This window comes from Motacilla alba, chromosome 3 (assembly GCF_015832195.1).
Source record: "Motacilla alba alba isolate MOTALB_02 chromosome 3, Motacilla_alba_V1.0_pri, whole genome shotgun sequence".
Taxonomy (NCBI): domain Eukaryota; kingdom Metazoa; phylum Chordata; class Aves; order Passeriformes; family Motacillidae; genus Motacilla; species Motacilla alba.
The window spans coordinates 38,534,828-38,561,931 of NC_052018.1; positions in this window are offsets into that span (position 1 = coordinate 38,534,828).

Sequence of the window (27,104 nt, forward strand, 5' to 3'; positions counted from 1 at the left end):
GTAGCAGCAGCCTAGAAACTGCAGCATGAATGCGAAAAAAGGGCCAAAGGCGTTTGTGCTATAGTGTGCTGCAGAGAGACTGCAAGGTTTCACGGGAAGCTGTGAGGTATTTGAAATCTGAGAGATAATGAATAGGCTTGGATGAAATAAAAATAAGTAGCTATATATGTATAGATAATTGCATATTATTAGGGTACTCTCTTACAGAGTAAGTAATCTATTTAAAATATTATTTGGGCATATTTTTATGAGGTTTTACCAGCAACTCACTTGCACTGTTTTTAGACATGAATGTGCTAAGTGAGGTATAGCTTTTTAAAAAGTAAAATCATTTCAGTCTCTTGTCATTTTGCAGTGTTTGAAGTGGACAGTTGTGTGACTGTAAAAGGTGGAAATGTTATTTTTTCTGACGGGATATTGAGCTTACTTCTTACTTTTAAATGCCCCAGATATCAGACAACTGAGGAACTGAACACAACAGATCAATTTCATCTGCACTTCATTATATTTAATATATCCATGACTCCAACACCACAATCCCACATCCAGAGGACTCCCACCACATGTGATTCCTGTTCTTTGTACACTCTCTCTAGGGCTATTCCTTTCTGTATCCATATTTCATATGTCAGACTTAAAGGACAGACTTCTCAAATCACCTGACAACAGTGAATGACTGCTATGTAAGCATACAGCTTGTAATTCATGCAAAAGCGTCTTTGTGGTGACAGCAAATCTTTATGTGTCCTTCCCGAGGAGCGTTGTTGACATGGAACCATCAAGATTTGTGGATGAGTCTGTGTGCAGTGATTGACAAAGTGCTTGTGCTGCTATTAGTAAATGTAGCTCCTCAATGGCTGCACAGGTACTATCAGAAATGCATTAATTCCCTGACATACTGCTGTCCGCTCTTAAAGCTATGACGTGCCTGACAGTTGCAGGATGGCAACTGAGCTCTTTCCTCCCCAAACAATACAGTTAAGAGTTGTTCCTCATAAACTTCACTCAACCACAAGCTAAGGGCAGCAAGAGGACATCTTGCACAATGTGGAAAGTGATCATAATGTCTTGGATTCACCACAGAACTCATGCACCTTGGATAGGAGCCCAAAGATGTACGATGCTTGATATCCATGTATTTAACTGAGCAAAGGAGCCTTCAGCCTGCTCTGAAGGCTGTGAACCCACAGTGCACACTATTAATGCAAGAAGCAACTTCCACAAGATACTATCTGAAGGAGTCTGTAGCAGTCACAATACTGTATCTTCATAGAAGCTGAAAAGAATCTGGGATCCTTTAAAAATGTTTTGTAGCAAGAAAAATTAGGAAGTGTAAAAGTTCTACACAAACTACCCATGTAATCAGCAGAAATGAAGATGGCAGATACTCTGTTGGAACACCTGAATTAACTCCTTTGAGCTATAAGGACTTGTTCATAGCTGATTGATACATTTAGCATAATTATGAATTACTGGGGCTTTTAACCAATGCTTGGACGTTTAAACCATGTGCATTTACACTAGAAAGTAGACAATTTTTAAACAGTGACAGTGGCAGAATAACAAATCAATGGAGTAACTGACTGCAGCACGAGCTTCTCAAATTTCTAGTGGATGCTGCATGACTGAATTTTCAAAGCAAGGCTTCTTTTTTATTTTTTTTAAACCATGATTCAGAAGTTACTGAGCTTTTATAGCCAAATAACAGGTTTCTTGTATTTTTCAGTAGGTTGCTATATATAGATTTATATTTCTGCAAATACTATATATGGTCTGAAAATTATCTTTAAACAGCCTGATTTAGCCTTGCTGACTGCTAGCACTTTTTAGACTACAGCTATTACCTGCTCTCTTAGCTCTAAAATTAATCCACAGAAGATGCCTGCCTTAAGGCTAATTTGGATAATCTCAATTATTCTTTGTGATATCATAATCTGGGAATCAGTGATGAGGACAGGAAGACTAAAGTTCAAGAGCATAATCAGAGAGCAGTTGTCAAATAGCCTTCTTTCCAAGAAGATTCGGTCCTAATTAATGATGCTTTTGTATAAATATTAACAAAATTTCTTATCCCTCAGCTAATGGATTTGAAAGATAGATGAACAACTATGAGAAGGACGTCTGAACATACAGAACTTAAAAGGCTCTCTAGAGACTTTGAAAATGGAAAGTAAATTAATTTGGACAAGTGAACGGAAGGTCCTGATGGTTAAGATGTACAGAAAACTAGATGGACATTCTTTAGGGTGAAGGAGCTACTTTCATTCTTGAAGAGTTCCCATGTAGAATCAGTAAAGTAGCCATGCTGTAAACAAGAATAACAACTGTCTCTTTTTTGTCAGTCTGCAGCTCAAACTCTGTTTACTTCCTAAGGAATATTTTAAACGTAATTACTTTTTTTTCCCAGAGACCTAGTGGGTTTTTTTTTTAAGAATGCTGTTGTAGGAATAATTTCATGTAAATATTCTCAAAAAATAGAGAGAAAAATAAATCTTAGGAGAAGTAATGAAATTTAAAAAAATATTGTTAGTTTCTTATTTTTGGCTTCAGGTCAGGTCTATAAGTGAAGGTGTGAATTACATCGTTGACAGATGAGAACCTAAAAGACAAATGTGGGTGGTTACAAGACCAAGCTCATGATGGTAAAAATAGTTTCATGACTAGTATCTTGAGTGCCTGTACAACAGTGGGTGGACAGACACACACCATTCCAGATCCACCATTACATCATGCAGATCAGTTAACTATGTTTTCCATTTGTTTGGGTTTGAGATCTAAGCATTTCTTTCTGAAATATGAAGCCTCCTTCTAAAAATCTGTACATATGTTTATCAGCTTCAAGCTGAAGAGTCTAAATCTTGCCATCATTTGATGTTCTGAACACCCACTATCATTTATATTTTAAAAAGGTTATTATACTTTATTTGTGGTTTTCTATGTATTTTGTGCCAGAACTGTAAGAAAATATTCCCATACATAAATAAAAGAAATTTTACTGATATAATAACACATAGGTTATGCATATGAATCTTTTTATAAATTATAGTATCTCAAAGCACTTTACAATTGCCAATTGAGTCTTGTAGAGCATATCAGAAATTTGCAACTTACCATCTCATTTTACAGATATGAGGATGGGCAGTTGTGACTCACAAGCTATGAACATTTAAATGCAGTAGCTCAGGATGTTCACCAGTGATTTGTCCTGATACACAACCAGAAGTGAATACAAACAGTGAGTGCTGATGACCATGGGATAGATGCCTCTGCTTCTGCCTGATGCCTGCAGGAATTGGCAGCAACAGAAACACATGGGTGAGGGCTGGGGAAAGCTAGAGGAACCTCCAGTGGATCACCTCTTATGGGTAATTGAAGTACTGGGACTCTTTTTCATATCATGTAAGATACCCACCCCACCTAATTGTATTGACAGCTTGAGGCTGTCAATACAAATAATTCTATCTCTTTCTCCCAACTCAGGGTGGAGTCCACATTATATGTAGATAATTTTCCTATTCCTTGATCACACCATCTTCCTGAGGACAATACAAATTTCAGTTGTGTTGATCTGAAACAGACAAAAGTATCATATTTTAATTATTAATTTAGATTCTAGGACAATGATGACCACAACAGCTAGGTCTTCAGATCAGGAGTTTCATCATAACACTCAGTAGCAAGTATGTTGTCCTATACTTTGGCACTATTGATTTTGTACTCTGAAATATATTTTAATTTACTTGTTTAGGGAATTGTGTGTCATGTTTCTTTACTAATGAGCATTAAGAAATGGTGGGAATAGGTATATAGTCTTTTAATTTTATGTTTTTGTTGTTGTTTTGTTTTTTTCTGAAAAGGAAAACAGTGTTTGAAGCATGAAGGTTCTCTAAAGATTATTCCAGGATGACAAATATCTATACTTGTAGTATAACTTGTATGTACCGACAAAACAGGTTCACCAAAGCAGTTAATTTCTAACTACTTTGTAAGTGACATTGAGCAAGTAACTAAGAAAATTCAGACATTAAAGCAAAAATGTTTTTAAAGAATCATGTCAAGTGATTGTACAGTGCTAGAACTGCCTAACTGAAGAAGCAACAGGAAAACGAGATCCCAAAAGTAGTTTTGTATTAGAAATCACAGATTACACTCTTTAGAGCAAAGTAGTTCAGGTTTAAATAAAAGTTATGGTTTTTTTCATGACCTTCTCATTTTATTTATCATCATTTTTCTGACTATTTCTCCTAATTCTGTATTCTATGTACATATTTAGTTAGGTGAAAAATATTTATTGTCCTAAACTTCCGAGCATTGTTTTATGGCAGAGAACAGACAGGTTCTTCAGTCTTCACTTCCTTCTTTCACTGAGGTATTATGATCTAACTTGACTAATATTTCTAAGGCAGTGTAGGATAATTTCAGCACAGTTACATAGCTAGTGCAGAAATAACACTGGATCTGGATCCATCACATTTGCTGAAGTTCAGAACAATGTGGTGGGTGTGATGAGCACAGTTTGTGACTAGCAACAGCGATGAGCATTTCCAAAGGACAATTTATCCTCCATATCTCAGAGACCAAATTTAGGACAGCATGTGTCATAAGATTACCTCCTCATTTCAACCTACTTCTTATCATTTATTGTAGGAATAACATATGAAAATATCTTAGAGTAGCCTGAATTTCTCAATAGCTAATGTTAGATGAGAGAATATGATGCTTCGGTCTAAATCTGCATCTTTAGAGTGATTTTAATGGAGCATCACAGAACTGTAGAATCCAAAGATTTCATCTAGCAGGAGAAAAAGTTTAAAAGAAAAATGGAAATTCACTTGGAAATTGCAAGTTATAGCTAAACAGAAATCTAAAGCAAGATAAAAATGCTTTGAATCAGTACATTAGCATAAGAGGAATTGATCAGTTAGCCATCAGGTTGGAAAGCTACTAAGAAAAACACCACTGAGAATACCAGAAATGTCATTGTCATTTGTACTCTTTACTCTCTTTTAAGTTAAACTGTTGGATATGACTTACAATTGGCACCAATCAGAGAAGGGTCAAAATTCAATTTATAATAGGAAAAATTTAAAATCTTTAATATCTTAGATAAACTAGAGATTTAATTGTCTTTGCCTTTAGGGAATTAGCTGAAATAATTTCAGACTAGTTAATAGTTCTGTTCAGTGAAGGAAGGACAACTGAATCATCACAAAACTGACTGCTAAAACACAATTAGCAGTCACTAATCTCAGGTGGTAAGATGAAATGTGTATACTGAACTTCAGGCTTTGGAATAAAAATCAAAGAATCTATTTGTAAGCATTTAGAAGATAATAAGGCAGTAAGTAACAGCCAACACAGATTTGTTAAGAACAATCATGTTGAATCAATACAATTTCTAGCTATTCCTTGGGGAAGAGACATAAGTGAAAGATGTAGTTTTTCTTGGTTGTTAAACAGTTTTTGGTGACATCATAACCATAATCAAAGTAGCTTAAATATGATATAGATAAAACTATTTAAATTGGATGGACAGAGTACTAGAGAAGAAAAGTATAGTTTTGTGTAGTTTGCTGTCAAATAATTCAAGAGAATAGGTTGGGTAGATATCTGTTCTGAGTCTGATACCACTTCTTTTTTAACAATAATTGGGAGTACCTCTATTTAATGATATCAAGCTGAAAAAGATACAAGTACTTTGGAGAGCAGGGATACAATTCAAAATGACCAAGACAAGAATCATAAATGTTTAAAAAATAGGAAAAACTTATTAGGAAGGAGAAAAAGGTACTACATGTAGTAAGAATAATCTGCACTTGCAACATCTGGAATGATTGACCAGATAGTTCTGCAAAATACAGTCTGGGAGATAAAATTTAATTCTTTAACTGATCATCAGTCAATAGTGCCACACATTTGTATTTTTTCTGACAGAAAAACATTGGGATTTATAAAACAGAAACATTTCTTCTATTTGTCTCTACAAAAATGGGTAACTCAGATATATAAAATAAAATAAAATAATCCTTTCCATGTCCCAAATCGTCCTAATTAGGCATGATCCACGAAACTGTGAAAATTATCAGATTAGAAAAGACATGATACAGAAAGAAATGGATCATAAGTCTTGCAACAGACAAATAAGCATAAAATTGCCTAAGGAAATCTCCTCTTGTCTGTACCCATAGGAATTGAAAGGTGAAAAACATATTTGAGTATCAAGAGGATTTTAGCTTATGTGTCTACAAGGATGAAAAGTCGAAAACCTCATCTCTGGACATTCTACTCTCCTGTTTGGTCACCTACAGAGTAAAAGTGTTTTGTTTGGTTTGTAAGTGGCATTTCCTGTATTTCAATTTGTGTACTTTGACCATCTCCTAGATACTTAATGTCCTTTCACTTAATATTTAAGTTTCTATTTTTCTCCATCAATTATAATATTTTTGAAGGACATGGAGTATCTTTAGCTCCTGGCACATTGCAGGTAAGGAGAGATTGTACATTACAACAAAGGAGAGATAGTAGACAGAAATGTAGGACTTTATAATAAATATCTATGAGAAACCCTATTCCACATAGGAAAATTAAAATTATTTTATGATATTTTAGTCACATCTTTGAAGTCATTGAACCCAATAAACTTTCACTATTTACCAAATTTATTCTTTAATATTAATTTTATTTGTGTGTATGAAAACTTTGCAATACCTCCAATTGAATGTTTAGTTACATTTTTTACATGAAGAAATAATGTCTATCTTATTGCAAATAGAGTCTTGTAATATGCATCATTACCCCTTGATAATAAAGTTTATATTTTCTTGTTCTTCTTAAATAGGGATCAACCAAAAACTCTATTGAGAAGACTTGCTTTTTAGACTGAAATAAAATGTGAGCATATGCAAAAATGCTAATTCCTGTTATAATTTTCATTCTTCCTTTAAAATGAGTCAAAACTTTAAAAGTGTAAAAGTTCATATGTACAACACTTTGATTAAAAATTTAATAAATATTGCAACTTGTTTTAAAGAATGAATGAGTGGTCTTTAAAGTTTATACATTTTAGAATATATTGATTACCTTAATTGTTTTAAATACTGAAAATTTTACTACACAGTTTCACTATGGGCCCAGTAAAATAAAAAAAAATAAATCTATTCATTTTTACTGCCAATAAGTGTCTGATTTGAATCAAACTGAAACCAAAATATTAAATATCTGAATTTGTATGATGTTCCCAATCTAAGTGATAAATTAATGTAACTTCAACTTTAGGGCAAGACCACATGACTGAATTATCTTCCTTATAAATTGAAAACAATTCAGAGGTCCTTTTTGCACCCCTTTTATTACTTGTTCCACAAGATGCAACCTTTCAGATATCCCTCTTTTCATTGAAAAGTAGATTCCCCCTTTTTCTTTTAAAAAATCTGTTTAATAAACAGAAGGATTTGATTCTTAGAGGGAATCTGGCAATAAATGCCTTGTTAGTTTGCTTACAGTTTACTTTTCTGATTAAACCTCCTTGAACAAACTGCAAGCATACTCTTAACATGGGCTGTTAATTCAGAATGCAAATCATTTCCACATTTGTAATCTTTGCCTCATACTTCTACCTCCTTCAGAAAAATTTCCATTCATTTCTGTATGGGGGATTTTTTTACAATTATTAAGCTAAATGATGGTTTCTGTCACAACTAGTTGTAACACCTTGCCTATTTAAACATATTTTTCTTTATCTTATGAAAAGGGGCCAATTAGGCAAGATTTCCTTGCCTCAGAGCTTTGCTGGATCTAATCCGATGTGAATGTTAATGATTTATAAAATAATATATTGCCTTGCACACAGAAGGCCTGCAGAAGGCTTAAGCTGTCCAAAGATTTAGACAGGTCTCAGTGGTTTATGTACTGCTTTTTTTACAAGAGTCCTTTTCCTCACTTGGATGTATAGAGATGTACTTTAAGTCGTGATGTTTAAGATGTGAGTCATAGATCTACTCTTACCTTTGAAGTACAGAGTTATTAGACTGTGAGCTTCTCAAAAAGAGGAAAAGAATAAAATTTATAAAGCACTTGTACCTGAAATTAGATCTGTTCATCTAATGCATCCTTGAATAATTTATTTTGCAAAAAATGGTGAAGTTCATCAGATAATCTGATTTGCAATGAATAACTCAATTACCTTGACATGACATTACATGCAGCTCCTTCCTACAGTAAGGCTACAGGAGAAAAAAATGCATAACTACCCACTTGCCTGATCTGCAGGAAGGAATGAATTTTGAATTTTGCCTTCAGGAAAGGTGGTTACATGTCTGGAACAATTGCTCTGCACATCAGAGTAATAAAGTTTTCAGATGATTTCATCCCATTTGACTTCTGCATAGTACTACGGTAAAGACAACTTCTCTGATGAGAAAGCTGACACCTCTTATCACTAGTGGGCGTCTAACTCAGCAGCAGAAACAGATGGAGTCAGGGAAATCACAGCATCTGTCACATAGACAGCTATGAAATGCATAAACACTTACTGTGAAGGTGAAAATTGGCAGATTAGTCTTCTGGTTGTAGTATAAAACCATGAGATCTGGGCTCCAAAACTAGCTCCTGGATGGATCATCCTCACAGGTGAAAGTCACCAGTTTTCACACCTACACGTGCATTCATCCTGCTTCTGGCTGGGCTAAGCACAAGACAGCCAATTAGCTCTGCTGAGAGTAGAGAGCTGCTGGGGAGGTGGGCAGATAATGCTGACAAGCCTAAAGAACAGGAGGGGAGGTGGTCTGGTGAGCTGGAAGATGGAGACAGTTCAGAAAGCGCTTTTTTGGAAATTGCCAACACTAAGGGCTTTTGGTCATGCTACTGTTCATGCAATTTCTAGGCTTTTCCAGCAGCAAGAGATTTTGAGAAGGGAACAGACACTGTAGGATTCGTATCGCAGTGGACCACATGGCAGGAAAAATGATGCCTACATCTGGCTTGAAGTGCACAAACATTCTGCCAAGACCTGTGAATTAGATATCTGTCAAACAAGATATGAGCTTGTTTGTAAAAGGCTCCTGATGCATATTATTCCATAAACTGACAAAACTCATGAATTTCAGTGTTTTGATGCACTGGGCTATATTACTTTATTCTGAACATGAGCAGGTAATAATGGAAAAAAAAACAATTAAAAGATGACAGAATCAATATAACTGCCCAAATTCAGTGAGAGAAATTATGAGAAAGAAAAAAAATTTAAAAACCCAAAACCACACCCAAACCAACAAAGCACCAATAACAAGAAAAAATCCCAGCTGCCCTTTTCCCCCCCCAGAAAAGAAATATATTACAAGGATGTTTGAAATCACAACCACTTCAGGGCCTTGTCTACAAATAAGCCAATCCCTACAGGAAAAAGTCACTCAGTTTGGCTGAGGTGAGAGAATTAACTTCCAGGTGTCCACACTAGTAAGCCAGATATAAAAACTGGAGAATGACCAGCAATTCAGCTGAATCATTTCACTTGGGTAATGGGCAACCTAGTTACTTGAGAAGTCAAAGGAAACTGGGAACTTAATGACAAACAAAATTTAACTGTCAAGTGCTGTATGTAATTAAACTTTCCTTATACTTTTAGATATTTGTACATCATTCACTGTCATTGAAAAACAGTGTCTTTCTTGAAACCAGTGTGGTTTTTGTTATGGCAGAACCTAAAACGTCCATTTCTACAGCCAGCTGTCATGTTGTGAGGTAATGAGTGTGGTATGATAAAAACCCGTAAGTATTTAATAGTCCTTTGTCACTCCATCCCACAAGTCAAAAATGGCTTTCAGCTGTGTGTACAGCAGCATAAACCTTGGACTCTGACAGATTTCTGCTCATTTGTTACATTGCAAAAGAAAAAAACAAAAAGGAAAATAAAGTACTTCAAAAGGAAAAATCAGGAAGACCTTGGTGAGTTTTCTTTTCTCTGCTTTAAACTCTTGGAATAATTTGAACTGTAGTATTTACAGAAAATTCAGGGTAAAAAAGTGAGGAATCAAATATCTGACAGTCGCTACCACACTCTCCAGTGTGTGGAGATTCTCATGGTATTATCTGAGGTATTAACGCCATGTAAAATGGGAAATGGGAATCACTGGCCTTCTCCTAAGATTCCATAATGTCGGATCTGTGAAATAATTGAGTTTACAGCTTGTCGGCATCCAATCTTTCACTCTATCAATCATTATTTAGTCTCTTCTTTAAGTAATATTTCTATATTTCTCATATTTTTATTTCTGTAAGCTGTGAACTGAGGATAGGTGTACACCAGTGAAGTAATCCAAAATAGCGAATGTCAAGGAAGAAGATTGGAGATAAAGCCTTAGGGCAACAATGTGCAAATGAAGGACTATTCTATAAGGAGATTACCTTGCCTCAGAACTGAATCCTGTTGCAGAAGAATGAAACAAAGTTTCTTGTTTTAAGGCAGATTTTTCTCAGCTCTTTAGTCTTCATTATGTAACTGGAACTGCTTCTTTAAATAATGTGGGATTTCTCCATACCTTCCTATTTGTATGCTTATGCCCTTACTTTACAAATTGTATTTCTCTTCCCAAAGATATCCTGTTACTTAATTAGCAATTTTGTATCCACTTCTAAAATGTCAGTCTGAAGTAACATAAAAGGTAATTCTCTGTACTTAGTATTTAACTATGCTAATACAAAATATGTTATCAATATTCATTGTGAATGTTACTTCTGTATTAATGACAGTGTGAAAATCATCACTTTTTGCTTCTAGAAAATTAGATTTTACTCAACATACATATATTCTGGTCATTCATTCTCCACTCACAAATATAATTGGATACAGAGGTGAAGCCTACATTACATGAAATCAGAATTATGTTTTGTTTAGATGGTCTTTCTAGACTGAAAGATCATTAAATTTAAGTAATACTTATTGTCCTTTACAGCATTTTGATAATTAACTGTTGATGAAAAAATGTGTGAAATTTGAACCACCTGAAATATTGACTGCTAAAAGAGCTGATACAGTTTTCTTGGAACAAATATCCTCTGCTTGTAAGTCTGCCAGAACCTGAAATAATTAAGTAGAAATGTAGTGCCTTCGCTAAAAGATGAACTATAATTGAGTAAAGAACTGTTAAGAGATGCTAAAAATATTGATATAGCTTTGCATTTAAACTTGACAATTTCTTTCCAGATGTCTAGAAATTATGAAAGCTGAGTAAGACTAAGAGCACTTGTCACATATGAGAACTGTTACTGAGCATCGTGGCTGTCCTACAGCAACCCTTACCCAATGAGTTTTGCTTTTTACTTGGTAGAATCACTTAGTGTACCTTGTAATGCACTCGGTGGAAATATGGCATGTTAAATCCAGCAGAAGGCTGGTTAAGTGAGGGTATTTTCTATTAATGAACTGTATGATCTTCCTTCTGATCCAGCATGTCTTCTGATTTGGCAATTGAGTGCTAAAAACACTTTGTCCAGGTTTTGGCTGAAATATAATTGTTCTTCTTCTTAATAGCTGGTGCAGTGCCATGTTTGGAAGTTAATATGAAAATAAGGTTGATAATACTCTGATATTTTAGTTGTTGCTAAGTATTGCTAACTCTAAATCAAGGACTTTCCAGTGTCTCATGCTTTGCCAGTGAGGAGCTGCACAAGAAGCTGGAGGGAGCATGGCCAGGACAGCTGACCCAAACTGGCCAAAGGGATATTCTGTACCACAGAAGCTCATGCCCAGTGTATAAACTGTGTAGAGGTGGCTGGGAGGGAGCAATTACTGCTCAGGAGAGGGCTGGGTATTGTTCAGTGGTTAGTAAACAATTGTGTCATCATCATTTTCCTGACTTGAGTTAGTCCGTCATCTGACAATGATGATGATGATGATAATGATGATGAGGTTATAATTAGTGGTTTATATTTGACTTTGTTTCAACATTTCAACTATTCTTATCTAAACCCATGAATTTAACTTTTCTGATTCTCCCCCTACTAGGTGGGGAAAGGGGAAAGTGTGAATAAGTGGTTGCAAGGAGTGCAATGGCTGGTGCTAAACCACAAAACATTGTCATTATCTAGAGACTCTGGTGCCTTCACATTCCCCTTTGAACTTCTGTATTAGTTGTTAAGTCCAGTTCTCTTTTTGTAACAGCACACTCAAGTGTGACAGAACATGGAAAAGTTCCCCAAGCTAGGAGAGCAAAGAATGTGTAGCTAGGTATCTGGGACAAAATTTGACTCTGAGCCATTTGGCACATTGAAAACAAGGTAAACTTCTAAAATACTCCCAAGTCCTTAATTCTTGCCTGCAGTCCCTTCAGCAGAAACCCAGAATGATTGAGTCAGTAAGGGAGATTTGGAGAACACTGGAGATCATCTTCTTTCTTGGGCAAAGGAATCCTTTCCTAAGCATTCAACAATCTCTCTAAACTCATGGGGCCTCCTCATGTGATCTGAGATTTTTGACATTAGTTTTTTTGGATATAGAGGATGCTTCCTTCCTGTAAATGCATATTTATTGTTGCTTATGCCTCACTGAGACCAGAGACTAAAAAGAGTGGTGAAGATGTGCTATCAGAGCCCATTTGAAAAGACCAGGTCCTTTGGAACAATTTTTGGTTTTTTGGAAGTGATTGGCATCTTATGTACAATATGCTGGAAAGGAAATTGGAACATTTAAGATGCATGCTCTTTTATTCATTAACAAATTTATTACAGTAGTTAAAATACTTAAATTATCAGAAAAAAATAAAATTATTAGCAATTTTCTCAAGTTTTCATCTCACTGGTAAGACTTTATATTTACATTACAAATATCACCTCTTCCTCTTTCCCTGTTCTAGCCCAATCTGAGATTTTTCTCTGAGTTGGAGAACTTTGCTGGGTTGCATACATTTTCCCAGTTGAATGACAGTAAGCAGAGCACAGTGAATAACACTCTTCCATTTCATTGTCAATATGTCTGTTTGTGTCAGAATGATTTCAAAATGAAACAGAATTTTGAAAGATGAAAATTTTTCCACTTCCATTGAGAGAGAGCAAATGTAAAACTTTTATAATTAGTTAATTCTATATTCTGGTAATATACTTTATTGAAAAAAAAAAAAAAAAACAACAAAAAAACCCCAAAACCACAACAAACCAAAACCAAATAATAATAAAAAAACCCTAACCCTAAAAAGAAAAATATTTTACTATTACTGTTTCAATTAGGACTTCTGGTTTTGTAATTGAACAAACAAAATAGACTATTTTGTGTCTAAGTAGAAGCTAAAATGCTATATCAGGAAATGGCCACTCTCAGCCTGCCTAATTCTCATGCTCTTTCCCAGAACACTGATTACTGGACATGAAACAGCTTTCTGAGTTATATACCCTTTCCATTTGACCAGCTTAGCAGTTATTGATTCCTATTTATTTTCTGTTAATATGAGATTTTTGCATATACCTAGAATGTTATGCAGTCTTCAGACTATTTGTTGAAGGAAATTATACTATTGCAAATGTATTTAGGATGACAATATAGGTATTTTAAGCTGGTGATACTTTGCACATATAGCTCTTGCTAACAGAGCAGAAATTAATGGAGAGAAGATAAGCCAGTTTGTAAACCTCACCCTCATGCATGTGAGCCATTACTCACATGAATGATCACAGAGTTTTCACTCTCACTGCATCAGAGAATTACTTGTGAAAACTCATTATTTTGCAATCAGAAGACAGGGGCACAAGGTAAACTTATGCTATAAGCATACCCTTGGTGTGAGATTCATCATATGCCAATATATGGAAATCCTCGTGCAATCTTACCTCAGTACAGAATTATTTTCAGATGGCATTTAGCACAATGAAGAGTCTGTTTGACGTACTTGAGGCATTAAGGATCAAATTGTAATTCCAGCTGAGTATTTCTGTGAATCTCTAAACATATGGCTTTGTGGTTGTGTTGGAAATTTTCGAGAAATGTGGAGGTGTGTATTTGAAGTTGGAAGCTGACCCATAACACTGTGTAGTACAGTAAAATGGTTCTCTGTGTTTTTCAGCAATGTGCATGCAGATGAATACCTTTTACTTTTTGTAATGGCTAACTGATTAGAAAATGTGTCTCAGAAAAATTTTCTCAGCCAGATATCTGTTAACCCCCTCTCCCTTCAAATCCTCTTTTAATGACATCCTCAAGGATATTTGTTGAACAAAATGTAGCACATGTATTTTCTTTTCAGGGGTTGGGGGTGGGGAATGCAGTTCATTGCAACAAATATATTTTTCCTCCTCTAAATCTCAGGGAGTGGGATCTCAAATGGCTCTAAAACAGACGTTTTGTGCTGGGGTGAAGGTCAAGAGAAGAATGCAAGTGAGCAGGGGAAATAAGGAGGAACAGGATATTTCTGGATAAGCCGAGGGAACAGTGCCTGCTAAATGTAAAAGATCTATGGGAAATCAAGTCCTGGTTGCAGGATATCTGTGAAAGGATTAGTTCCCATCCTTCCTTTACTCCTGGCAGGAGAAACTCAAGAGCTTTGCTGCTAATGGCTTCTCCGGCATTTAACTTCAGTGACTCTCCCTAGGCTCACTCCTTCTTCAAGCTGACAGCGTCTCAACCTGCTTAGTACCAGCCCTGCTGCATTCATGAGGAGACACTCCTGGGGCCTTGTAACCTGCTATGTAAGCTCTGTTCCTATTCCTGCTGCTCTCAGGGCCTCACTGCTTCCTTCTCTGTTCCTACATTTCCCTCCAAGCAACGCAGCAGAAAGAGCTTTTGACTAATTTCATTAAAGCTATTGAAATAACATAGAGAAATTCAAATAGAAGTAGGCAAACTGCAGTGAAAATGGTTCTCCCCCCTTAAAGACAGTGTGCTACTTTTATTAATAGACATAGCATATTTTGTCTAGAAACAGTGATGATATTCAAATAGAAAAAAATAGGCTTACTCAGATGAAAAGAAAAGAACATACATTTATTATTAAGAAATCATTGGGTACTTTAAATTAGTGCTGTCTCAGAGGAGGTCAACTTACTGTCACAGAACAGCTGCTTTAGTCTCTGTCCTGGAAACAGCTTGGTACCCCTTATACTGCTGGAACTTCTTTTCTTCCAGTATGCTAAAAAAGGACTTTTTAACTTCATGAATCATTCACGTTACAGAGCAATTATTAATGTAAATCAGTTCATAATCTTCCGTGCTTACACTAAGTCAGAAAGGTATATTTAATTTTTCCTGTGACCTCTTCAGTTCTGTCCTTGCAGAGTTCAGTCTCAAAGCACATCCTGCTCATTTGGACCTTCTTTCTGTTTCTTGGCCTTTAGTATTCAAATAGTTTTCCCCTGAGCTTTCCCCTTTTAGGGTGCCCTAGGAATGCCCTGTATTTCAGTTTTAAGTTCACTTAACATTCTGATTATAGCTGTTGTCTTAAAATATTTTTTGCCAAATTGATCTGGACTACTTCCAAAGCAGTTCCTGTCATTTTCATGCACTGATGCTGCTGTCTGAAATGCCTCTAACGGCATCTTGCAACTCATATTCCTTCTTTCTCCTTGTCCTCCCTGCTGGTTGTCAACATTCTTGCTCAGTCTTTTCTTAAACTGGATGTCCTTTCCATATTTTTAACTCATTTGTCTTTTGGTTAAATGTCTATAAACATTTCTCTATTATTTTTTTGTATGGACTATTTTCTTCATTATGCATTACATTCTCCAAACATCCTACACATTGCCAGATTTGGGTTTTTTTTTGGTTTTTTTGGGGGTGGGAGGCAGGGTAATCTCAAGTAATGAAAATGTTAAGAAAAGACTTCCCATTTTTATCCCAAATATTTGTGGTTCACATTTTGGCTTCTTGTGTCTCATCTGTTGTTCAAGATTGCATGGATTTAATCATATGGATTTAATTTCTGAATCCATGTACTTCTGCTTTAGCAGTTTCCTGTTCTTATTGACATCAACACTATCACTCTGCAGCTGGTACCTACAACAGCAGGAGTGTTTGGTTTTCTGTCTCTCTCTTAACCATGATCCATGCTTGTATGTTTTTCCAGCCAAATTATCACAAAATATGTGGAAAAAATTGTGCACTTCACAAAACTGTACAGTTCATATATTCATAAGATGAGTAAAATAGCCAAAGTGACTATGAATTGAAGCAAAGTTCTGGTCCGTGTTGACTGGGTATGCTTGTCAGAATAGTACTACTGTTATATATTTACTAGCAAATTTGGTACTGACATGCATTTTGTGTTAATATTTCTAAGTCTGATATTTTGTTTCATGTTCCCCCAGTCCAAAAGTTCTTGTTCAGGCTATCATCTCCCACGTAGAGCTTTCTTATTGGTTCCTGAAAAGTTATAATTTTCCATGGTGGTTCTGTTTTCAATGTTATTTTTTAGATTTTGCTTCTTCTGAACCAAATTCAATAATGTTGTAGAAAGTGTTTATTTAGTGGACCAGTGTACTGAAAACTGTGACTGATAAAAAAAAGTCAATTCAACTCAAAGCAGTAACCCAACACAGCATTGCTGCTCCCTCCTCCCATGCTTTATGTGGTCTCTATCTTGTCTCCCTTGCCAACCACCATGTATAAAATTAGTCTAAGAAAAAAATACAAACTCAACAACAAGAAAAGGACACTACAAGGCAGAAGAATCACAAAGAAAAAATTAATGGGGCAAATGCTGTGCAGGAGATCAAGCTGTTTTTACAGGCTCATCAACCAACCTCAAGTTCAAAGGTCTCTGCTTCTGTAGCTATCTTCATAGGGGTGCTGGTCACCACACAAACACTCCAGTAAGATCACCTTAGTGTAAATAGCAAAAGCCTGAGGAAATCTGGGGATGAACAGCCCCTCTGCTGAGTAAGTGGTACATTCTTCTTCCTGAGAAATTTGCTCAAAGAATTAAATTGTCTTAAAAGATGCTAGAAGATGTGCTTCACAATCTGATTTGGGGGATTTTTTCATGATTTCTACAATTGAACGAACACTGAAATAAAAATCAAACTTGATAGTAATTATTGTGAACCAGATTTACTACATATTAAAAAAAAAATCACATAATAAAAACCATTCCTTCTATGAAAAAAACCCAAAAAAAACCCCACAAACCAAAAACCAAACCCGAAACCATTGCTACTTCTTTTGATTTGTAGGAATAGAATGCATATGTCACATAAGAAACCTCCAATGAAAAATATCCAGTAAAAAGATTCCTATCTATTTCATTATGTCCAAAATAAAAGTCAGGTTCAGAGAAATTTTCTTGAAATGGAGAAATATCTAAATTCAGGTAATACTTCTAAACTGTAAATTCTATTTACAGAGTAGAACTCTGATGTATGACTAGGTATTTATGTTACTTCATAGGTTTACTTTTGAGATGAGGTAACCTAATGTCAAATGCTTCACCACAGGAGGCAAAGGCTATGGCTATGTCAATAAATTAACAGAGCCAGGCACTTCAGTGCTATCCTGGAAACATCAGTTCTGCTTAAAAACATGGCATGCTCCTTATATCACTTTCTGCTACATACCAACAAACAATGCTTGACCACTGTCTAGGAAATATCATGGTCCATGGATCTTTCCAAGCAGGTCATAGAGTCTGGCTGATAGGACATCTTAGCTGTGGGGATGTGCCCTGTTCCATGGCACTCCTGCTTAGAGACAGGAAATAGAGCTTGCACTTTTATTAACTAATATATTTGCAACTGAATTTCTAACTTTGATACTTTAGTTTTGGCTCTTATGTGACTTTGCATGGAAAAATTCACTTGCTTAACCCTCCTTTTGGGTCCCTCAGGCTTATAAGTAATACTGGCACATCAAGATCTCCTGATTACAATCACAGGAAAAAACAAGTAAAAGGTGGACTCATTTTAACATAACTTATGAAATAGAAAACTTTTTGCCTTATGACACCAAAGGAACTTTTTTTACTCTTCTTGCTTTCACCTTAAAATTGTATTTCAAAATGCTGTTTAAAATTGCCTCCTCTTCCATGTTATTTTATTTATTTTAATGCATGATACATGACAGCCCTGGCTTTTGGTTTGAAATGAGAAGGGGAGAAGGAGGAGTATTTGATAAATAACAGTGAAGACAGGAGATAGCTTCCAGCTTCCATTATCCTTTTTTTTTTTTTTTTTAGTTTTAGTTGTCAGCATTTCCATGACCTAAAAAAAGCATTTTTTAATACTGAAAAAAATCAGTTACGGTGCTTCCACTGTAATTTACATGTTGTGAATTTTAGAGCTTCATCTGCTAGTGCTATCTGGGAGAAGAACCTTTCTCTCAAATAAATGGCAAAATGCTTTGCTTCTGGAGTGAGATCATCTCCTTAAGATCTACACAGCCAATGGGAATTCAAAAGAGTCACAGATGTAGCATTTAGGTGACGTAAAGTTCCCTAATTAGAGAAACAAAAGTCAGATGAATGCACCCAACAGCCATTCCTTTGCTCTCCTCTGGAGAAGACATATAAAAGAAAATGCCTAATCTCTTCTAACTCACATGAATCCATCCATGAAAAAAATGTAAACCTGTTCTAAGCCTCATTGGATGACTGAGACACCAGACTACAGAGGGAAGAAGAATATCTTCTTAATCAGTGCAAAGAATTGCATGAAAAACAATGTGGTATGCACAAACATCTTTTACTGAAAAGGTTCATTAAACTTGATATATGCAAAAGCTGATGTATTCTATACTCATCCCTTAAATAAACATAAGTAATTGCACTCTACTTTTGTGACTGTCTGAATTTCATGATATTAACTATTTTATGTTACAAAATAATATAGGTGGCACATAAAAATTTCTTCAACTGAAATCTGGAGAGGCCAGGTGTGGTTTTTTCTGGCCTTTTCAATGGAAGGACACTTCAGGAACTGGTTCCATTGTGCATATCTTTTTGTCTCTTTCCAGAAGCTTTTGAATGAAAAGTCTAGCTGCCAGTTGACAATCATAATATCAGTTAAAATAAATTCTCAACTGAATTCAGCTGAGAATCATAATATCAGTTAAAATAAATTCTCAACTGAATTTGAGATGGGACTAGAGTCTCAGAAACATTAAATTTACAGCTAAAAATAAGAAGCAGAAAGGAGAAAAATATGTTGGGGAGGGAGCAAAATGTGGAAGAATTCAAGTTTTGAGGAAAAAGAAAAACAAAAGCCTGATTTTATTGACTGCTGAACCATCAGATAACAACCAGACTTCTGCAACTTTCCAACTTGAAGTATCTAAACTTTCAACCTACACAAATATACTTGTAGAAATATTATATCCTTGCACCTTGTTCTCACTCCCTCTTTTGTAGTGTATAGTGTATTAATATTTTGTTAAGTAACTTACCTTTATAATTTGTACTGAGGCCTTTTTTATGGCTCATAACTTAACTTTAGATTTGATAAATCCTTAGATAAATATTTGATTGATAAATATCTGATTGATAAATACAATTTGAATTGCTTTTTTTTACACTGAATTTCTTATATCTATGAACTTGTTAATTTTTCTATTCCAAATAATTTAAAAAATATTTTTGATGGAAAGATGTACAGGACACTCTAACAATACATCTTTTGTTGGGTTTGTTTTGTTAATTTTCAGATAACAGCAAGCCACTAATTTTTCATTTCTGAAATGAAAATTTAATCCTAGAAAGTGATTTATATTGCTATAGAAAAAAAAATTGCATAGGAACAGCCATACATCTGGTAGCAATAGAAAAATAGAGGACACATCTAACTCCAGGCGTAAGGAGGTTTCTATGCTCAATAGAAGTGGGAGCCCTAAGAAACACCATTTAATTTCCTCCCCAAGACTTAAATGATTAAGCCTATGTCAATCTCGTATATGTTTGCCCTACTTTTTTTTTTTTTTTAATGGCCACTAATAGAGACTTAATAATATCACCAGACAGTCTATTTTTTATATTACCAGCATGAGAATTTTTTACTTTACTTATTACTTCATTTTTTTCCTGCTGCATGACTTTTGGTCATTTGGGCTGTGAAGGCAGAAGATGTATTTTTCGTTTCTCTTTTCAGTGTCCTGTATCTGCACATATATACACAAGCATGCTCATATACAAATAAATAAATATAATATGCATATATGCTTCCCTCCTCCCTTCTTCATTCACCTCATAAGCCTTCCTCTTGGCTTAAGATAAGCCAGGTCATTCAATATTTCCTTTCAAAATAGTTCTGATTTTTAGATTTATGATTGTTTTTGTTTGTCTGCCTTGTGCAATACTTTGCTTGACATAAATACCCAATACTCTGCTCAGCATTCCATCTGGAGTTTGCAAACTCCAAACAGGACTGTTTTGTACTTTTACTAGCTCATCACATTCTCAAACGATGTCTGCATTTTTTGCCACAGAATAATACTTTTGGCACGTGTTCCAGTCAGAATTCCCTATAGCCTTCTAATATTTTCTATTATCTATTCTATTTCTGTTATTAACTATTATTAACTGTTCAGTTGCTAACAATTTTGTTTTACTCTTTATTTCCACAGCTGATTACCAATGCCCTATTTGTTGTCTTACGCACCTGTTCATAGAATTCCTCCCTAATGCTCCTTATTTTTTCCTCTACTTGAACATGAACACTTTGAAGTCTAATCTTTCCCTCCCAAACACTATCATGTTAGCATCACCTGAAAAAATGATCAGATATTAAGGAAACCATTGATAGGCACTAGCTGAGGACCAAACCTGCACAGCCTCACTCAATCTATTTTTCTAGTTCAAAGTGAATTTATAGCTGCTCTTCAAGCAGGATAACCTGGATATTTTGGTACAAATTTTAATTTAATTCCATACAGTACATTTGCCTCTATTTTGCTAATGAGAAGGTAACATGGACAGCATCAAATATAAATGTCTACTGCTTTTCTCTTGTTACAAAGGAGTTCCTGGCAGTTTTTCAATTTCTTCTAGTGCCCTGTGCCAGTGGTCTCACACACGTGCAGATGTCTCTCTTTTCTCAGTAGACTGTAATCTCTCTTCTTTTTATCTTAGGATATGATCCTTCCTCCCAGTTACCCATATTAACTGTCCCAACTGCCAGCTCATTGTTGACCTTATCTCATTAAGCACCTCAGCCCACTGAGAACTGTGTCTTGACCATCGCTGGAATATGGGTGGGCCAGTTGCTGGAATCACATGAAGTCATGGAATAACAGGGAATTGTATGTGGCAAGGCTGAAAATGCTTAATTCCTCAACCTTCAGTTTAGGAAAAGATAAAAGATCTTGAAAAGATGTGTTTTAGCAGACTAGATAACAAGTTAATGTGGTTGAAATGGCATTTTTAAATAGTGGTGGATGCAGAAATATTTGCCTGACTGTTCATGCACCCTGAAGTAATTACTGAGATGTGAACTTCCCTGTTTCTATTTAGCTGATTGGAATACCAGCTTTGAAGCCCAGTGATGGCATGTTCCTTTTGGCATTTACTATTTAGACACTGTTCAGGGAATGAGGGCCAAAAATGGGATTTAAACCTCTTTGGGTTGGAAATGAAGGACTTGAAATGTGAAAAAGAGCAAAGGAAATTGTAAAAAAAGGTCAGAGACAAAAAAGAAGCAAGGATTTAAAACAGTAGTGGGCAGAGGTGGTTCGATTTTTTTTTTTCCAGGGACTAGCAAATGTGACAAGAAAACAGTTGGACAATTAAATAAAAGTCTGTCTGGTATCACTACACCAGCTCCCTACTGACGTCAGTGGGTGTTGTGGCCCCTGCATTGCAGACAGTATATAGCCCTAAATTCATACCTCCTGCTACAAATAATCATATTTCGATACTGCCAAAGCCAGTAAGTGCGAAAAACTTGTAAACCAGTCATGTAACAGAAGCAGGGAGACTGATTTTTAAGTTAAGATGATCAAAAACAAATGGCCATTTTCCTCACTTGGTGCTTTTTAGCCTGTAAGGTCAGCCTGGGTCGTGCTCTCAGACTGTGCTCTGAGTGGTTTTTGATTGAAGCTGAAATTCCCGCATGGACACTTGACTCCAGAAGGGGGAGCTTCAGCAGGCACAATTACAGTAAAGTCAATTTGCAATGAAATATTTTAATAGTTGCTTTCTTACAAAAAGCTTTGAGGGTTTTGTTCAGGGCAACAGCAGAATTTAATTTGGTCAGAACATGATAAAGGCTTCAAATGTTTTCTGTCACGAAGCTCTTTTAATAACAAGTTTATTATTTTTTTTCTTTAAATTAAAACAATGGCAAATAAATAAAACCCCTAAATATTATTGAAAACAAATACCTTTAAAAGTAGTCACATATTTATGTAAATTACATCCAGAACTGTGAATTCTTACATTCTAATAGCTTTCAGTGTGAGTGTCTGAAAATAAACAAACTGGCATCTTTCTATTCACACCAGGTAAGGAAAAGATACACGCTTTTTCGTTTATTGATAGCGTAAATAATAAATAGGGACTAGAATTTGAGACGGCTGCTAGGTCATTTTATTAATTTGGGTTTCTTGGAAAGCTGGTGTAAATGCATAGTTGTTAGGAATAAACTAACAGTACACCTGCAGGGGTAAGTGTGCTAAATCTGAAAGAAAAGAGTCTGAAGAGAGAAGAGAGAAAAGTTACACTTATAATTAAGCCCTTGGTGAAATCCAGTAACAGGTTTCTGAGGGCAGAGTGCTGATTAAGAATACAGGACTCAAGAAAACAAACAGCAAACCACTTGTACCAAGGCCAAAACATTTTGAGTTTCTTCATGTTTGCCTTAGGGTATGGATTGTCCAATAGCTTTCAGAGCAACAAGACAACTCAAATGTAAAGAACTCTGTACTTAGATATTTTGCACAGGTCCTCTAACTTCCTTGGAGAGCTTTGAAAGCTGGCAATGAGTACCTGCAGACCTATCTCCCTCTGAAGCCATGACAATGACATAGTGTATTATCAATGTGTCCCTCTCAGTTTGGATAGTTTAAATATTTATCACCTCAGTTAAAAGAATTTTGAAAATTTTATCCTAGGAAGCCTTAGAAAGCAGAAAGTCCAGACATTTATCTTAAGTTTCTGTCCTGGCCAGCAGTTCAGAACAGTTTAATAGGTAGTACTTCAGTTATCAAACATAGTTGAGTATTTTCTAGGGTTGACCAGGTAGGCTGCAGCTTTCTTTTTCATGCCAAGTAAATAAAGCAAAAAAGAATATAAAAATTATTGATAGAGAATATTTAGAAGAAAGTTTTAGTATCATACATACAGTGATGTGTTTCAAGGTTCTCAGTCTTTTAAACTTGTGATGGACTGTAACACCCAAAAAGTATACACTTACAAACTCGGGCACTGATAGAATTTTCCCTATATACAATGGTTCAATTTACAATTCTTTCAGCTCAATTTTTATAGGTATTGAAAATTGGCAATAAGTAAAAGAATGTAAGTTTCCAAGATATTACTTCAAATAATATCGGTTCATATTGGGTTATATTATGAAAAATTAGAAAATTATAATTACATACAGTAGAATTTAATAAAGAAATCCCAGCTTGAAGGACCAAAAATCTCCTATATAAACTAGGTAGGGTACAGTTACAACTCTGAAAAAGGTAATTCTTGTCAGAGGGAAATATGAAATTGCTTTGGTTTTTGATTTCTTTTTATCCTCGTTGTAGTTAGAACCACTCCTCTGCGTTATGTATCCAACATAAAGGCCATCAAAGTTGGTGTTATTTTTTTGTGTTGGTTTGAATTGACTTTAGAGCACATTTTTCTTTCCACTTCCAATGTATAACTACGTCTGTATTTTATTTGCTGTTATAAAACATATCCTTAACTTTCTCCTTCAGTTTCCAGATTTTTCACTTTTTGCATAATCAATTTAAGCCTCTGGGAAATAAACTTTTTTTCTTAGTTATTTCTTCATGGACTACTTCGATATATTCATTGTCCCTTGGGGCTCCCAGTTTGCACATTTCATATTCACGTGCATATTGAGAGGCCATTAATATTATCTATTTGCTCCAAGTGAAATGAGTAGCTCATGTTTGGCTTTCAGTAAACGATCCATTCAACAGTGAACAGAACAGAGAACAGTGAAGTTGTGACTTTCCCTTCTAGTTTGTTGTGTTAGTGCTACATAGATACTGTAAAAATGTGCCCACCTTCATGCCTCTTAAACATGATTTCATAAAGTATTTAAATAATTACTTTCCAGCTTTTAGGAAAAAAAAATATTCTGGGAATAGAAGATCAGGAATTGAGTGAGTAATCAAATGATCAACCTAAGAATCATGGCTCAGACATGTATCACCATTTCAGAGCTCTTCAGATTCTCTGTAGCATATCCTCAGATTCACACACTATCAATGCCAGTGCTTGAAAGAATGTAAGAATTTTTCAATCATCTCCTATTAAAGGTATGATTTTTGACAAAGTAGTGCTTCTTTTTAAATGTGTGATAATTTTAAAAATCCAAGTTAGACATTTTACTTCTTTGAGAAAGTTCATGGAAATATGGATTCAAAGTGGAAAAAAGGATCACATGGATTTAAGCACCTAAACTCCATCACTTTAGCATTATTCAGAACCCAAATTTACACACAACTGTGTGTTCTTTTTCTAGTTTGTATTATTGTATTATTGTATTATTAATTTGTATCAATTTGTATTATTGCAAAATATCAGATTTATTGTCAATGTGAAACAAAGCTGCCTATTTTTTAGGACTTCTTAATTGATTAATTTGGAAAATTATCTATGAAAATGATAAAAAATATCAAAACCCAGGTTTGGATGGCACTTTTTTCGCATCACTGATGCATTCTGCCAACCATTTCAAGTTGTCAAATTGAAAATAAAGTCACAAAGAATGGATGGTATTTGGAAGAGAGAGGGCAGAAGCATTTATCAGGCTTAGAATATAAATTTGATTGCCTGTTATGTCAAAGACTGCAAAATTATTCTGCGATACATGCATCAGAAACATGTGACAAATATACTTTCATCGATCTTAAAATTATACCAAAAATCAGTAATCATCAAGTATTCTTCCAAACTCATTTTCTAAAATCAAAAAGCTGATATTTTAAGCACAACTCGCACTGGCGCAATGTGCAGGCTCACACACACTGCCTATCTCTCCTCCTTTTGACTTGAAGAGTTATTTGGTTTTCAAATTACTTTTTGTCTACTTTATTTTTTGCACAGTGGCAAAGTTAAATTAGGGACTTCAGAAACATGTATGAAATACACCTTTTCCCAGAATAGATATTTCTGGAAACCTAAAAAAAATTGCAAACTTTGTTCCGCTTTCTTACTTTGTTCACAGTCTGGCCTGTCAAACACTCACAGTTTGTGATGACAAGACCCTGCTCAGCACCCAAGAAACTTAAAATGCAGGATCATTGCACTCTATCAGCCCATGTGAGATCAGAAATCCGGGAATAATTCTGTGTTAGGTTTGTTTGCCTGATTTGGTCATATGACATTGCCACAGGGAAACAAGATTTTGACCATAGTCAATTATTCCCACCCTACTAGGAATAATAATCTTTGACCTGTGTTAAGGGATAGACTTTTCCCAAAGGGTGTGTAGACTGAGCATACATCCAAAATCCTGAATATGCTGGCAGTTTTTTTCCCAGGAAAAGGACTGATTTCTCTCCCTAATACAAGGCGACTCAATGAAACAGTGAAAAAAAAAAAGAGGCCTGGGTTGTTGAAGGTTTTTGATGATGGCCAAGTGGCAAATAATGAATGTCTGCATGTGAAATCCTGCTCCCTATAATGAAACTGAAATAGTTATCTTAAAATCACCTTAATATCCTGAAAAGTATAGTATCCTGTATCATGAATGTTTAGCCAAGGAATCTATAAAAAAACCAGAAAAGTCTGCTGCAAGCATGCAGAGATATACATTATTACAAGTTTTCTAATGAACAGCTCCCAGTACTACTCTAGTTCTTTGTTTCAAGTTTACTCAAGACAATTCAGGTAACCCTCACTCAAAACTTTTTGGACAACCTGTTTTGCAGAAAATAGGTTAAAATAAAGCAACAGAATTTTTTCTGTACATGACATAATTTTCCCTTCCATCATATCCTGCATCTCAAAATCTTGCACCAATTCCTTAAATTAAACAAGATTTCTGCTGCCTGAAAACTGCTCATAAAGCCTTTGAAATGGAAATTAAGTTTTCTTGAAGGACAGTTTAGGTTAAAAGACACAAGACTGACTAATAAATAAGAGAAAGCAGAAAGCTGGATAAAGGTGGAACAGCAAGGGTCTTAAACGTACTTGAAGATGGTAGAAAGTGAGCATAAAAGGCATGAAAATGTCAGCCTTTTACAGCCACTTTACATTTTCTGAAAATGTCAGCCTTTTACAGCCACTTTGCATTTTCTTTGCACTGTTGAAAAATAACTGATTTATTACAGGGCAACAGTAAGCTGAATTCATAAAAAAAATCCAACCCTGCAAATTGGTTGGAGCTAATTCACTTTCCCTAATTCTGATTTTTTATATTTTCTGTAACAGTTAAAAATCCTTTAGAGAAGGACTTAACTTTCAGGGGCTTAGAAACCTTTAGACAACATATGCTTCAATATTTCTGGAGCAGAACATTTTTGATCTTTTTATTGAGAAATAAAATGTTAAGCTTACTTGGTGTAAAAAATACCCACATTGTAACTAAGGGCTGATTTTATGAAAATAAAACTTTCAATAAATATGAAACAAATTCAAATAATATGATAAAAACCTGCTATGCAGATTCATAGCTGATCAAGAGACAGCAATTTTCTTATAATTTTATTTTCACTATAAAATTCACACTGATCAGACACTTTATATGTTAACAAACATGCAGACATGCACAGAGTTAGATTTACCATTTCTTTGATTTATATTTCATAATTTTGTCAAGGACAGTTTATGGAGCATGACTGATCAGTGTGCAATTGCACTCCCAAAAATGTTACCATGAAGATGTTTAATGGGAAGGAAGAGAAGAGAAGAGAAGAGAAGAGAAGAGAAGAGAAGAGAAGAGAAGAGAAGAGAAGAGAAGAGAAGAGAAGAGAAGAGAAGAGAAGAGAAGAGAAGAGAAGAGAAGAGAAGAGAAGAGAAGAA